This window comes from Hordeum vulgare, chromosome 7H, assembly GCF_904849725.1.
Source record: "Hordeum vulgare subsp. vulgare chromosome 7H, MorexV3_pseudomolecules_assembly, whole genome shotgun sequence".
In the NCBI taxonomy this organism is placed as follows: Eukaryota; Viridiplantae; Streptophyta; class Magnoliopsida; order Poales; family Poaceae; genus Hordeum; species Hordeum vulgare.
The window spans coordinates 78,870,130-78,882,753 of NC_058524.1; positions in this window are offsets into that span (position 1 = coordinate 78,870,130).

Sequence of the window (12,624 nt, forward strand, 5' to 3'; positions counted from 1 at the left end):
TGTTTTCTTATGTTAATGATATCACGAGTTTCTGTTTAAGTTTTGTGTTGTGAAGTTTTCAAGTTTTGGGTGATGTTCTTATGGACAATGGAATAAAGAGTGGAAAGAGCTTAAGCTTGGGGATTCCCAAGACATCCCAAGCCAAATTCAAGGACACCAAAAAGCCTAAGCTTGGGGATGCCCCGGGAAGGCATCCCCTCTTTCGTCTTCAACCCATCGGTAACATCACTTGGAGCTATATTTTTATTCACCACATGATATGTGTTTTGCTTGGAGCGTCGTGTATTATAGGAGTCTTTGATTTTTTTTGTCACAATCATCCTTGCTGCACACCTTTTTGATAGGGACATGCACTCATCATGAATTTGCTAGAATACTCAATGAGCTTCACTCATTTCTTTTGAGTTAGGCAATTTAGCTCGCATGTGCGTCACTTATATCTTTTGAGCTAGATAATTTTGCTCTAGTGCTTCACTTAAATATTTTTAGAGCACGGCGGTGTCATATTTTGTAGAAATAAAAACTCTCGATCTTCACTTATATCTTTTTGAGAGTGCTTTCTCTAAGTAACTTGGTAATTGGCGTGTGCTATGAAATTAGTCCTAAATATGATTGGCATCCAAAGAGGATTTAATAAAAACTTCCATATTCAAGTGCATTGATTAGTAAGAGAAGTTTGATTCCTCACAATTAGTTTTGAGATATGGATATGGTAATATTAGAGTTATGTTAGTATGGTGTTGTGAATCTATAAATATTTGTGTTGAAGTTAGTGATTCCCGTAGCATGCACGTATGGTGAACCACTATGTTAGGAAGTCAGAGCATAATTGATTTATTGCTTGTCATCCTTTGTGTGGCGGTCGGGATCCCGCGATGGTTAACACCTACCAACCCTTCCCCTAGGAGTATGCGTTTAGCACTTTGTTTTGATTACTAATAAAACTTCCGCAATAAGTATATGAGTTCTTCAGGGCTAATGTGAGTCCATGGTATATATGCACTTTCACCTTCCACCATTGCTAGCCTCTCTAGTGCCGCGCAACTTTCGCCGGTGCACAAACCCACCATATACCTTCCTCAAAACAACCACCATACCTACCTATTATGGCATTTTCATAGCCATTTCGAGATATATTGCCATGCAACTCCCACCGTTCCGTCTCATGACATGTGCCGTCACTTTCATATTGCCATTGCGTGATCGTAAGATAGCTACCAAGATGTTTTAACGTCATACGCTAAGCTAGATCGTTGCACATCCCGATACACTGCCGGAGGCATTTCATATAGAGTCATCATTGTTCTAAGTATTGAGTTGTAAGTAAATAAAAGTGTGATAATCATCATTATTAGAGCATTGTCCCATGTGAGGAAATAAAAAAAAAGAGGCCAAAGATGCCCACCAAAAAAGATGAAAAAAGAGGCCAAGGAACCCAAACAAAAAATGATGAGAGAAAAAGAGAGAAGGGACAATGCTACTATCTTTTTCCAGACTTGTGCTTCAAAATAGCACCATGTTCTTCATGATAGAGAGTCTCTTGTTTTGTCACTTTCATATACTAGTGGGAATTTTCATTATATAACTTGTCTTGTATATTCCAATGATGGGCTTCCTCAAAATTGCCCTAGGTCTTCGTGAGCAAGCAAGTTGGGTGCACACCCACTAGTTTTCTTTTTGAGCTTCCATACACTTATAGCTCTAGTGCATCCGTTGCATGGCAGTCCCTACTCATTCACATTGATATCTATTGATGGGCATCTCCATAGCCCATTGAGACGCCGAGTCGATGTGACCATCTCCTCCTTTTTGCCTCACAACCTCCACCACACTCTATTCCACCTATAGTGCTATATCCATGGCTCACGCTCATGTATTGCGTGAGAGTCGAAAAAGTTTGAGAAAGTAAGAGTGCGAAAACAATTACTTGGCCAATACCGGGGTTGTGCATGATTTAAATTCGTTGTGTGGGAATGATGGAGCATAGCCAGACTATATGTTTTTGTATGGATAACTTTCTTTGGCCTTGTTATTTCAAAAGTTCATGATTACTTTGCTAGTATGCTTGAAGTATTATTGTTTTCATGTCACTAGTGAACTATTGTTTTGAAATTTACGGATCTGAACATTCATGCCACAAGAAAGAAGTTACAAAGAACAAATATGATAGGTAGCATTCCACATCAAAAATTCGGTCTTTATCACTTCCCTACTCAAGGATGAGCAGGAGTTAAGCTTGGGGATGCTTGATACGTCTCCAATGTATCTATAATTTTTGATGGTTACATGCTATTATCATGTCAACTTTGGATGTTTTATATGCATGATTATGCTATTTTTGGGACTAACCTATTAACTCAGTGCCAAGTGCCAGTTTCTATTTTTTATGTGTTTTTGACCTTTTTTAGAGAAGAATATTAAACGGAGTCCAAACGGAATAAAACCTGCGGGATGATTTTTTCCATGATAGAAGATATACAGGGGACTTGAGAACCAAGGGAGAAGACCTCGTGGGAGGTCACAAGCCCCCTAGCCGTGACCTGGGGGGGGGGGGGGCTGGCAGGCTTGTGGGCCCCACGTGGCTCCTTTGCCCTACCTCTTTCGCCTATAATTTCCCTAAAATTCCAAAACCAGAGAGGAGATCCACGAAAATACTTTTCCGCCGCCGCAAGCTTCTGTCTCCGCAAGATCCCATCTGGGGACCGTTCTGGTGCCCTGCCGGAGGGGGATTCGGACATGGAGGGCTTCTTCATCAACACCATTGCCTCTCCGATGATGCGTGATTAGTTCACCACAGACCTTCGGGTCCATAGCTAGTAGCTAGATGGCTTCTTCTCTCTCTTGGATCTTCAATACAAAGTTCTCCATGATCTTCATGGAGATCTATCCGATCTAACTTTCTTTTGCGGTGTGTTTGTCGAGATCCGGTGAATTGTGAATTTATGATCAGATTATCTATGAATATTATTTGAGTCTCCTCTGATCTCTTATATGCATGATTTCGTATCCTTGTAATTCTCTTCGAGTTATGGGTTTCGTTTGGCCAACTTGATCTATAATTCTTGCAATGGGAGAAGTGCTTTGTTTTGGATTCATACCGTGCAGTGTCCTCACCTAGTGACAGAAGGGGTAGCGAGGCACGCATCATGTTATTGCCATCAAGGGTAAAAAGATGGGGTTTATATCATGTTGCATGAATTTATCCCTCTACATCATGTCATCTTGCTTAAAGCGTTACTCTGTTTGTTATGAACTCAATACACTAGATGCATGCTGGATAGCGGTTGATGTGTGGAGTAATAGTAGTAGATGCAGAAAGTATCGGTCTACTTGTCTAGGACGTGATGCCTATATGTATGATCATTGCCTTAGATATCATCATGACTTTGCACGATTCTATCAATTGCTCGACAGTAATTCGTTCACCCACCGTAATACTTGCTATCATGAGAGAAGCCTCTAGTGAACACTATGGCCCCCGGGTCTACTTCCCATCATATATTCAGTTCTACAAAATTACTTTGTTGCACTTTTCACCTTCAGACCTCACCTTGCAAATAATCGTGAAGGGATTGACAACCCCTTTATAGCGTTGGGTGCAAGTTTGTTTGTTTTTGCGCAGGTACATTGGTGCCTCATCTTGATACTCCTACTGGATTGATACCTTGGTTCTCAAACTGAGGGAAATACTTATCGCTACTTTGCTGCATCACCCTTTCCTCTTCAAGGGAAAAACCAACACAAGCTCAAGAGGTAGCAATTTGCCGTTATCGTTTTGCGGTTATGCATTAGAGAGAGCTGCATTCACTTTAAATAGGGCACCATCAAAATCCGTTGAGGCGACACCATACGAACTGTGGTATGGCAAAAGACCGAAGTTTTCGTTTCTTAAAGTTTGGGGATGTGATGCTTATGTCAAAAAGCTTCAGCCTGAAAAGCTGGAACCCAAAGCGGAAAAGTACGTCTTCATAGGTTACCCAAAGGAGACAGTTGGGTACACCTTCTATCTCAAATCCGAGGGCAAAGTGTTTGTTGCTAAAAATGAAGCTTTTCTTGAGAAGGAGTTTCTCTCGAAAGAACTGAGTGGGAGGAAGATAGAACTTGATGAGGTTGTTGAACCTCTAGTCCCTCTAGATGGTGGCGGAGGGCAAGGGGAAACCCGTGTCGTTGCGACGCCGGTTGAGGAGGAAGTTAATGATGATGATCATGAAACTTCGGATCAAGTTCCTATCGGACCTCGCAGGTCGACAAGATCACATACTGCTCTTGAGTGGTACGGTAATCCTGTCTTATCAATTATATTGTTAGGCAACAATGAACCTGTGAATTATGAAGAAGCAATGGTGGGCCCGGAATCCAACAAATGGATGGAGGCCTTGAAGTCCGAGATAGGATCTATGTACGAGAACAAAGTGTGGACTTTGGACATACTACCTAAAGGCCGCAAGGCTATTCAGAACAAATGGATCTTTAAGAAGAAGACAGTCACAAACGGTAATGTGACCATTTATAAAGATCGAATTGTGGCAAAGGGTTTTTCACAAGTTCAAGGAGTTGACTACGATGAGACGTTCTCACCGGTAGTGTTGGGGATATTATCTGATGGATAACCCGCCCTAGTTGGGCCGGGTCACCAAAGCTGGCGACTCATCTCAACGTGGTTTGGGCCTTGGCCTGGTAAGGCCGGAAGTCATATGGCGGTTCAAGACCTTCGGAAGGAGTCCATAATAGAGAAGGTCTCCAAGCCTTGGAAAGATGGCGACTTAGAGATCGCAAGAGTCACGATTTGTGTAAAGGAAAGGACCCTTGTAAACCCTAAGGACTCGACCTGTATATAAAGGCGAGTCCCAGGGAAGAAGGGGGCAGGTTAGAAATCATCGAGTGCTAGGTTAGGCGAGTTACGCCCTCCTTGTAATCGAAGCTCCATCAATACAACACAAAGCAGGACGTAGGCTTTTACCTCCTCATGAGGGGCCGAACCTGGGTAAATCTCTGTCTCGCTCCCATTCAACCCCTTTGAGTCGCCACCAAGGTGCGATGGCTCCAACACTAAGTCCTTTCACGAGGACATCTGCCGTGACAAAACCACGACAGTTGGCGCCCCACCTTGGGGCCTGCGCATGGTGGAGTTGAGTTCTCAAAGGGAGCCCTACCACGGTTTGGGAGCTATGCGACGGGGCTCATGACCCGGAGCCGCCGTGGGAAGTACTACATCAACAACTTGCTATGGGGGCCCGAGGCGGATTTGATCGAGTCTGGTTACAGGGTCCCCTTCGGCAAGATCAGCGTCTTCATCGGCATGATTGGATCGCCCGTGCCTGAGCCGGACACCTCCTCCGACATCGTCGAGCCGGCCAGGTACGTCCGCCCGGTCGTGACGCCAAACCTAACCCGCCCGGTATTTGTTGGATTCACGCAGGGATCTGAGGAGCCAGAACACTCAGCAACCCAGGAAACCACGCCGGTCAACACTGATGACGAATCGTCCATGAGCGATTCAGATTCAATCCAGTCTCTACATGGGGGCTGCCTTGGGGGCTTGTCACTGGCCATGGACCCCGAAGTTCTTGATCGGACTCGTCGTCAGATCGCCGTCTACATGGCAGGGCGACTCAACCCTCGCCAAACCCGGCAGGCGGAGATGGAACTGGCGAGACGTCTAGAAGCCCGGCTGCGATTTTGGTGGAGTTAGCAGCGGAAATAACAAGGCTCATGGCTACCCCCATCACATCGGAAAACCAGGAGGCGGTAAACACGGAATTGACAAAACTAAGAGAAGGGGTGGCAAAGGCTCAGCGGGATGCCGAGGTGGAGTCCGCCAGGATTGAGACCTGGCAGGCTCAAATTACCGTTGAGATAGCTCGCTTGAATACAGACAACTGGCGGCTCGAAAGGCACCAGCGCGCATCTGACGCCGTCCATCAGCGGAGGCATCAGGGTCGCCTGCCCCCTGATTTCAACCCGACCCGCCTGTTCGACACTTCGCGAACTCCCGGGGCAGGAGCCGCCCCGGGGGGAGGGCCAGGCCAGCCACCGAACCCGCCGTTTCAGCCAGTTGTGGATTGCGTTCCCCGATTCCAGACACCTCAAGGTCACTTTTCTAACCCGATGGACAACGTTCTTACCGCAACCCGCCATTTGGAATCCCTTCCGATTCACGGCAACACTCCAGCCGAGATAGAGGCGAGGAACGCCATTGAGATGTTGAAGACGGCGGTGGTTCAAAATGCCCAGTTCTCACACAGCCTAGATCGACTGCATTCCACCCCCCAGGCAAGCCGCACCAGGAGTCGGCCAGAGGACCAACCCGCTATAACCAGCGGACCGCGGCCCTTTCCCTAGGTCGACTCGCCTGATCATCGAGACCCGCCAGGTCAGGATCACCCAAACACCCAAGTCGCCCCAGCGCCTCTTGTTGGGAGCGGCAGACAAGTGGGGGTGCCGTGCTTGGCCCCCGCCATTCGCAACGAGCAAATGCCCAAGGATTTTAAAGGGCCAAGAAAGGTGCCTAACTACACTCCGGACCTTGAGCCGGCGTCGTGGGTCGAGAGTTATGAAATCGCCATGGACATGCTCGATGTAAGCGAAGCAGTTTGCGCCAGATACTTCACAATGATGCTTGAAGGGACGACGCGTACTTGGTTAAAGAACTTGCCCCCCAATTCCATCCAGACTTGGGCTGAATTGAAAGAGTGTTTCGTCAAAAACTTCCGAGGAACCTGCAAACGTCCGATGACAATAGTCGATCTACAACACTGCATTCAACGCCCGGATGAGTCGGCCCACCACTGGTCGAGGCGGGTCGCGGAAATCATTCGCTCGTCAGACGGTATTACGGCGGCTCAGGCTGTGCTGATCCTCGAGCAGAATTGCCACGACGAGCCCTTGGTGCAGAAGTTGGGGCGACTCAAGCGAAAGGTCCAAGACATGGGGAGCTAATGGACACCCTCACTAGGTACGCTGAGGCGGACGACACCAACGATCCCGGCGAGGATGGTGGTAAAGCTAACTCGCCAAGGAAGGGCGAGTCATCCAAAAATCATACCCGGTTCGAGGGACGCACCCGCCATAATCAGGGAGCGAATAGCAAGAGAAGGCAGCTGGAAGAATCTTCGGACTTAGTCGCCAACACCAACACCAATAATGGCAACCAGCGCCAGAAGAAAAGTAGGGGTTACAGTGGCAAAAAGCCGCGCAACTATAATGAGTTACTCAAGGGCCCCTGGCCGCACCACGCCATGGCAGACGGACCGGCGACTCATTCCTGGGAGGACTGTTACGTGATGCGGGAGTTTCGCGTGGGGGCGATCAAAAAAGGGCAAAGCGGTCACCCGGGCCAACGGCAGGAACAGTTCGGCGCACCTAATCAACTCCAGAACCCCTTCGGCGGTTTCCCCGAACTTGGGGCTCAGGGTGGCTCGCAGCCAAGCAGTGGCCAATATCCGGTACATCACCAGCGACGGTATAACCCGCCAGGAGTTTTTCAGCAACCACCCCCACAGGGGGCTTCACAGGGGCAGGATGATAATGGCGGCTTCCGCAACAATCCCAAGCAGTTAAGCAATGGGCAGTACCACGTTTTCACCACCAATGCTTGCAGGCGTGATAAAAAGGTGAGTCACCGAGCGTACATTGTGTCTGAGCCGGCACTCCCTAGATACCTCCACTGGTCCGAGCAGACTATATCATGGAGTAGGGAGGATCACCCGCCAAGAGTTGACAACCCCGGCGACTTAGCGTTGGTCATGGCTCCCCAAGTTGGGGGATATACCTTGTTGAAGGTACTGATGGACGGTGGCAGCAACATCAACATTTTGTACTTCGACACTTTCCAAAGGATGAACCTGTTGGAGAAAGATTTGATGCCCTCAACCACGGTATTCCACGGGATCGTCCCAGGCAAATCAGCGTACCCCATAGGCCGAGTCAGGCTCACAATTGCGTTTGGAACAACATCTAATTACATGAGTGAGTCGCTGATGTTTGAGGTGGTCAAGTTAAAAAGCCCCTAGCATGCGCTGTTTGGGCGGCCGGATTACGCCCGGTTCATGGCTCGCCCATGCTATGTTTACCTTAAACTCAAGATGCCTGGTCCTAAAGGACCCATCACGGTTGATGGTGATAGGAGGATTGCAAGAGAATGTGAAGAAGGGGATGCGGCTTACGTAGAAGTCGCCTGTGCTGCGGAGGAGCTCAAATATCACTAGGCCAATGTCGATCCGGGTGATATGTCACCCCTAAAAAAGCCGACGACAGACGCTGAGCCGCCCCTCAAGTTCAAGCCAACGGATGACACTAAAATGGTGGATTTCATCCCTGGCGACTCAACCAAGCAGTTCACTATTGGGACGGGCCTGGATCCCAAATAGGAAAGCGCGCTCATAGAATTCATCCATGAGAATCGGGACATCTTCGCATGGAAACCTTCTGACATGCCTGGTGTGCCGAGAGAATTCGCTGAGCACCATCTTAATGTTGACCCAAAGGCAAAACCTATTCAGCAATATCTTCGTAGGTTCAATGAGGAACGACGCAAGGCAATCGGGGAGGAGGTTGCCCATCTCTTGGCCGCCGGATTCATTGTAGAGGTCTTCCACCCCAAATGGTTGGCTAACCCGGTCTTGGTGCTCAAGAAGAATGGTACCTTCCGTATGTGCATTGATTACACGGACCTTAACAGAGCTTGTCCAAAGGATCCTTTCGCTCTTCCCCGCATCGACCAAATTATTGATTCGGTGGCAGGATGCGAACGTTTGTGCTTCCTGGACGCTTATTCTGGATATCACCAAATCAAGATGGCCATGGAAGATCAAGAGAAAACAGCTTTTATAACCCCCTTTGGGGCTTTTTGCTATGTGTCCATGCCATTTGGACTCAAGAGTGCAGGGGCGACTTATCAGCGCTGCATCCAAAATTGCCTCCGTGGTCAAATCGGATGCAACGTCCATGCCTATGTCGATGACATTGTGGTTAAAACCCAGAGGAGGGAAACGCTATTGGAAGATCTCAAGGAAACTTTTGATAATCTGCGGGTGTATCAGATGAAGCTTAATCCCATCAAGTGTCTCTTTGGTGTTCCTGCAGGGAAGTTGTTGGGCTTCCTGGTGTCTGAGCGCGACATCGAAGCTAACCCGGACAAGATCGAAGCGGTTACCTCCCTTGGGAAACTAGCGAATATTAATCAAATCCAACGGATGGCGGGTCGTATTGCGGCCTTAAGTCGCTTCATAAGCCGCTTGGGAGAAAAAGCTATTCCCCTTTATCAATTGCTAAAAAAATCTGACCATTTTGTTTGGACAGATGAAGCCGATGAAGCTTTTGAAGCCTTAAAACAGTAGCTGGTCAACCCGCCGGTCTTGGCCGCCCCGACGGAGAAAGAGCCCATGCTTTTATATATTGCGGCAAACTCCAAAGCGGTGAGTGTGGCGGTGGTCGTTGAAAGGAAGGAGGAAGGGAAGGAATACCCTATGCAGCGCCCGGTGTATTTTATCAGCAAGGTGCTAACTCTTTCCAAGCAGCGATACCCACACTGGCAGAAATTAGTGTATGGGGTATTTATGGCAAGCCGGAAGCTTAAACATTATTTTCAAGAGCATCCCATCACGGTGGTTAGCTCCGCTCCCCTCGGGGACATCATCCAGAATCGGGAGGCGACATGGCGAATTGCCAAGTGGGCGATTGAACTTGGGCCGCACCACGTGTGATACACCCCTCGCACGGCTATCAAGTCTCAGGCCTTGGTTGATTTCGTCAATGATTGGACCGAGTTACAGATCCCGAAAGACAGGCCTGACCTTACATACTGGACTATTTATTTCGACAGATCTAGACAGTTGGAAGGCTCGGGGGCTGGCGTGGTGCTGGTATCGCCTCAAGGAGACAAATTCTGTTACGTCCTCCGACTCATGTTTCCATGTACCAACAACGTTGCGGAGTACGAAGCTTTACTGCACGGCTTGCGACTCGCCAAGGAGATGAACCTTACGCAGGTCAGATGTTTCGACGACTCTGATCTAGTGGCTCAACAAGTTTCAGGCACTTGGGATTCTGGGACCCCTTGATGGCGGCTTATAGGAGGGCTGTGTCCAATGTGGCGGGTCATTTCCATGGCTATCAGGTCGATCACATTGACCGGCGCCTTAACGAAGCAGCTGATGCCCTTTCACGTCTCGGTTCCCAGCGTAAGCCGGTTCCCCCCAATGTTTTTCTGGATACTCTGCATAATCCTTCCGTAAGGTTGCCTTCAAAGGAGGAGTTGGCAATACCAGATCCTGAGTCCCAGTTCGTGGCGGCTCTCCATGTTACGCCGGATTGGGTTCTTCCGTATCTGGCCTATCTTGCCCGAGGCGAGTTACCTACGGATGAAGTGTTGGCTCGCCAAATCGTTCGGCGAAGCAAATCCATGGTGATCATCAATGGCGAACTATATAAGCAGAGCACTTCCGGGGTTTTTCAAAGATGTGTCTCCTCCGAAGAAGGGTGCATAATTCTAAATGACATTCATCCCGGAGATTGTGGGCATCACGCCGGGTCGCGCTCCTTGGTTTCAAAGGCGTTCCATCATGGTTTCTTCTGGTTGATGGCCCATGCAGATGCAGAGGAGATAGTTCGTCGATGTGATGGATGCCAGCGTTACGGGCGACAGGCCCATGTGCCGGCTCAAGAACTAAGGATGATACCCATCACTTGGCCTTTCGCGGTCTGGGGGTTAGACATGGTTGGCCCCTTTAAGATGTCATGCAACAAGAAAACTCATTTGCTGGTGGCAGTTGATAAATTCACCAAGTGGGTTGAAGCAGAGCCTGTTGGAGCTTGCGATGCGGAGACATCGGTCAAATTCTTGAAAAAATTGATCTTCCGGTTCGGATACCCGCACAATATCATTACTGATAATGGCACCAATCTGTCTCAAGGAGCGATGCAGGAGTTTTGCCGTCGTGAGCACATCCGGCTTGATATTTCTGCGGTTGCTCACCCACAATCTAATGGACAGGCGGAGCGGGCGAACCAGGAAGTTTTGCGGGGAATCAAACCCCGACTCATGGTTCCCTCGGAACGAACCCCGGGGTGTTGGGTTGAGGAGTTGCCTTCGGTACTATGGAGCATCCGGACCACCCGGAACCGGTCTACGGGTTTTACTCCTTTCTTTCTGGTCTATGGAGCAGAAGCCGTTCTTCCCACTGACATAAGGCATGACTTGCCTAGAGTCGCCGCTTATGTGGAACAGGACAACGAACTGGCGCGTCAAGACTCTTTGGACGCCTTAGAGGAAGCGCGTGATTTGGCTGCAGCCCGATCGGCCATTTATCAGCAGGACTTACGGCGTTATCACAACCGCCAGGTCAAGAGCCGAACTTTTCAGGAAGGCGACTTAGTGCTTCGGCTGATACAAGATCGTACTGGCATGCATAAGTTATCACTACCAGGGGAAGGACCATTCGTCGTCAGCAAAAACCTTCGCAACAGATCTTACTATCTGGTGGATCTACGGCCTGATCGGCTAACCACGGAGGCTGAGTCAACTCGCCCCTGGAACATACCCACTTGCGGCCTTATTACACTTGAGCTATTAGCTCTACGTTTTGTAAGTTTTTCATTTCTTATAAAGCAATAAAATTAACGCCTCCCGACTTGGGGGCTTTCCTGCTAATTCATCTTATTGAAAGGTATGGATCTTTATTTTTTCATCAACAAGTCGCCCAAGCATGGACGCTATCTATACCAAAGAGCTTAAGTCGCCACGATGCGCTTATTACAAAACTGGGTATCGATAAGCCAAAGAGGATCGAAGTCGCCACAAGCGCGCGGTTCAAACGTAGGCGCCTTATATGATTCTGTGGATTAGACCGGCTTGCTTGAGGACAGTTTGTTCTCAAGTCATTTTGTGGTAATAGAGTATACGCTTCTACAATCCTATGACGGTCTTTCCCTTAATCATAGGTCACTTGGGGGCTTCCTCTCACTGAGATCAACCTTACTACCCATTTGGCCTGCGAAAAATTACCGCATTACAAATGGTTATACTGGACTGTGTGTTGGCCGAATCGCCATATGGACCCGTGAACTCTTGGCGAGTTATTCCGCTCTTGGACCCTGAACTTGCCTTGGTTAAAACATGTCTGGTACCGGCAAGCACCTCACATGGAAAATAGAGAAACCATTGGTTCATTGAACCTGCTTCACTGAAGCTTGACTCGTGCCTGATCAGCCGGTCTAAATACTTGAGCTTTTGATACAAAAGTCTCCCTTGGCTGGCGCTTGAGTTTATTTAACTCGCCCTATCCTGTCGCGACCTGATGAGCCGACGAAATTGGTATTTTTTACCTTCCTGGCACTGCCACAAGGTTTTTCAGACTTTTTTGCTGACTCGCCTCAAAATATCTTGGGCCGATTGCTATTTATTATCACCCATTACTCACTGAGATGGTTTGATATATGTTTTCAAGTTTAAAACAGGTTGAAATCACCGGGTCAAGCGTCATGAAAACGCCTCAATGGCGGGTCAAGCATCATAAAAACGCCTCAAACGATGGATCAAGCATTTCAAAACGCCTTAAGGGCGACATAAGTATTTTTTGAGATATCACAGAAGCAGTTTGGTTCCTAAAAAGACTTATTACATGG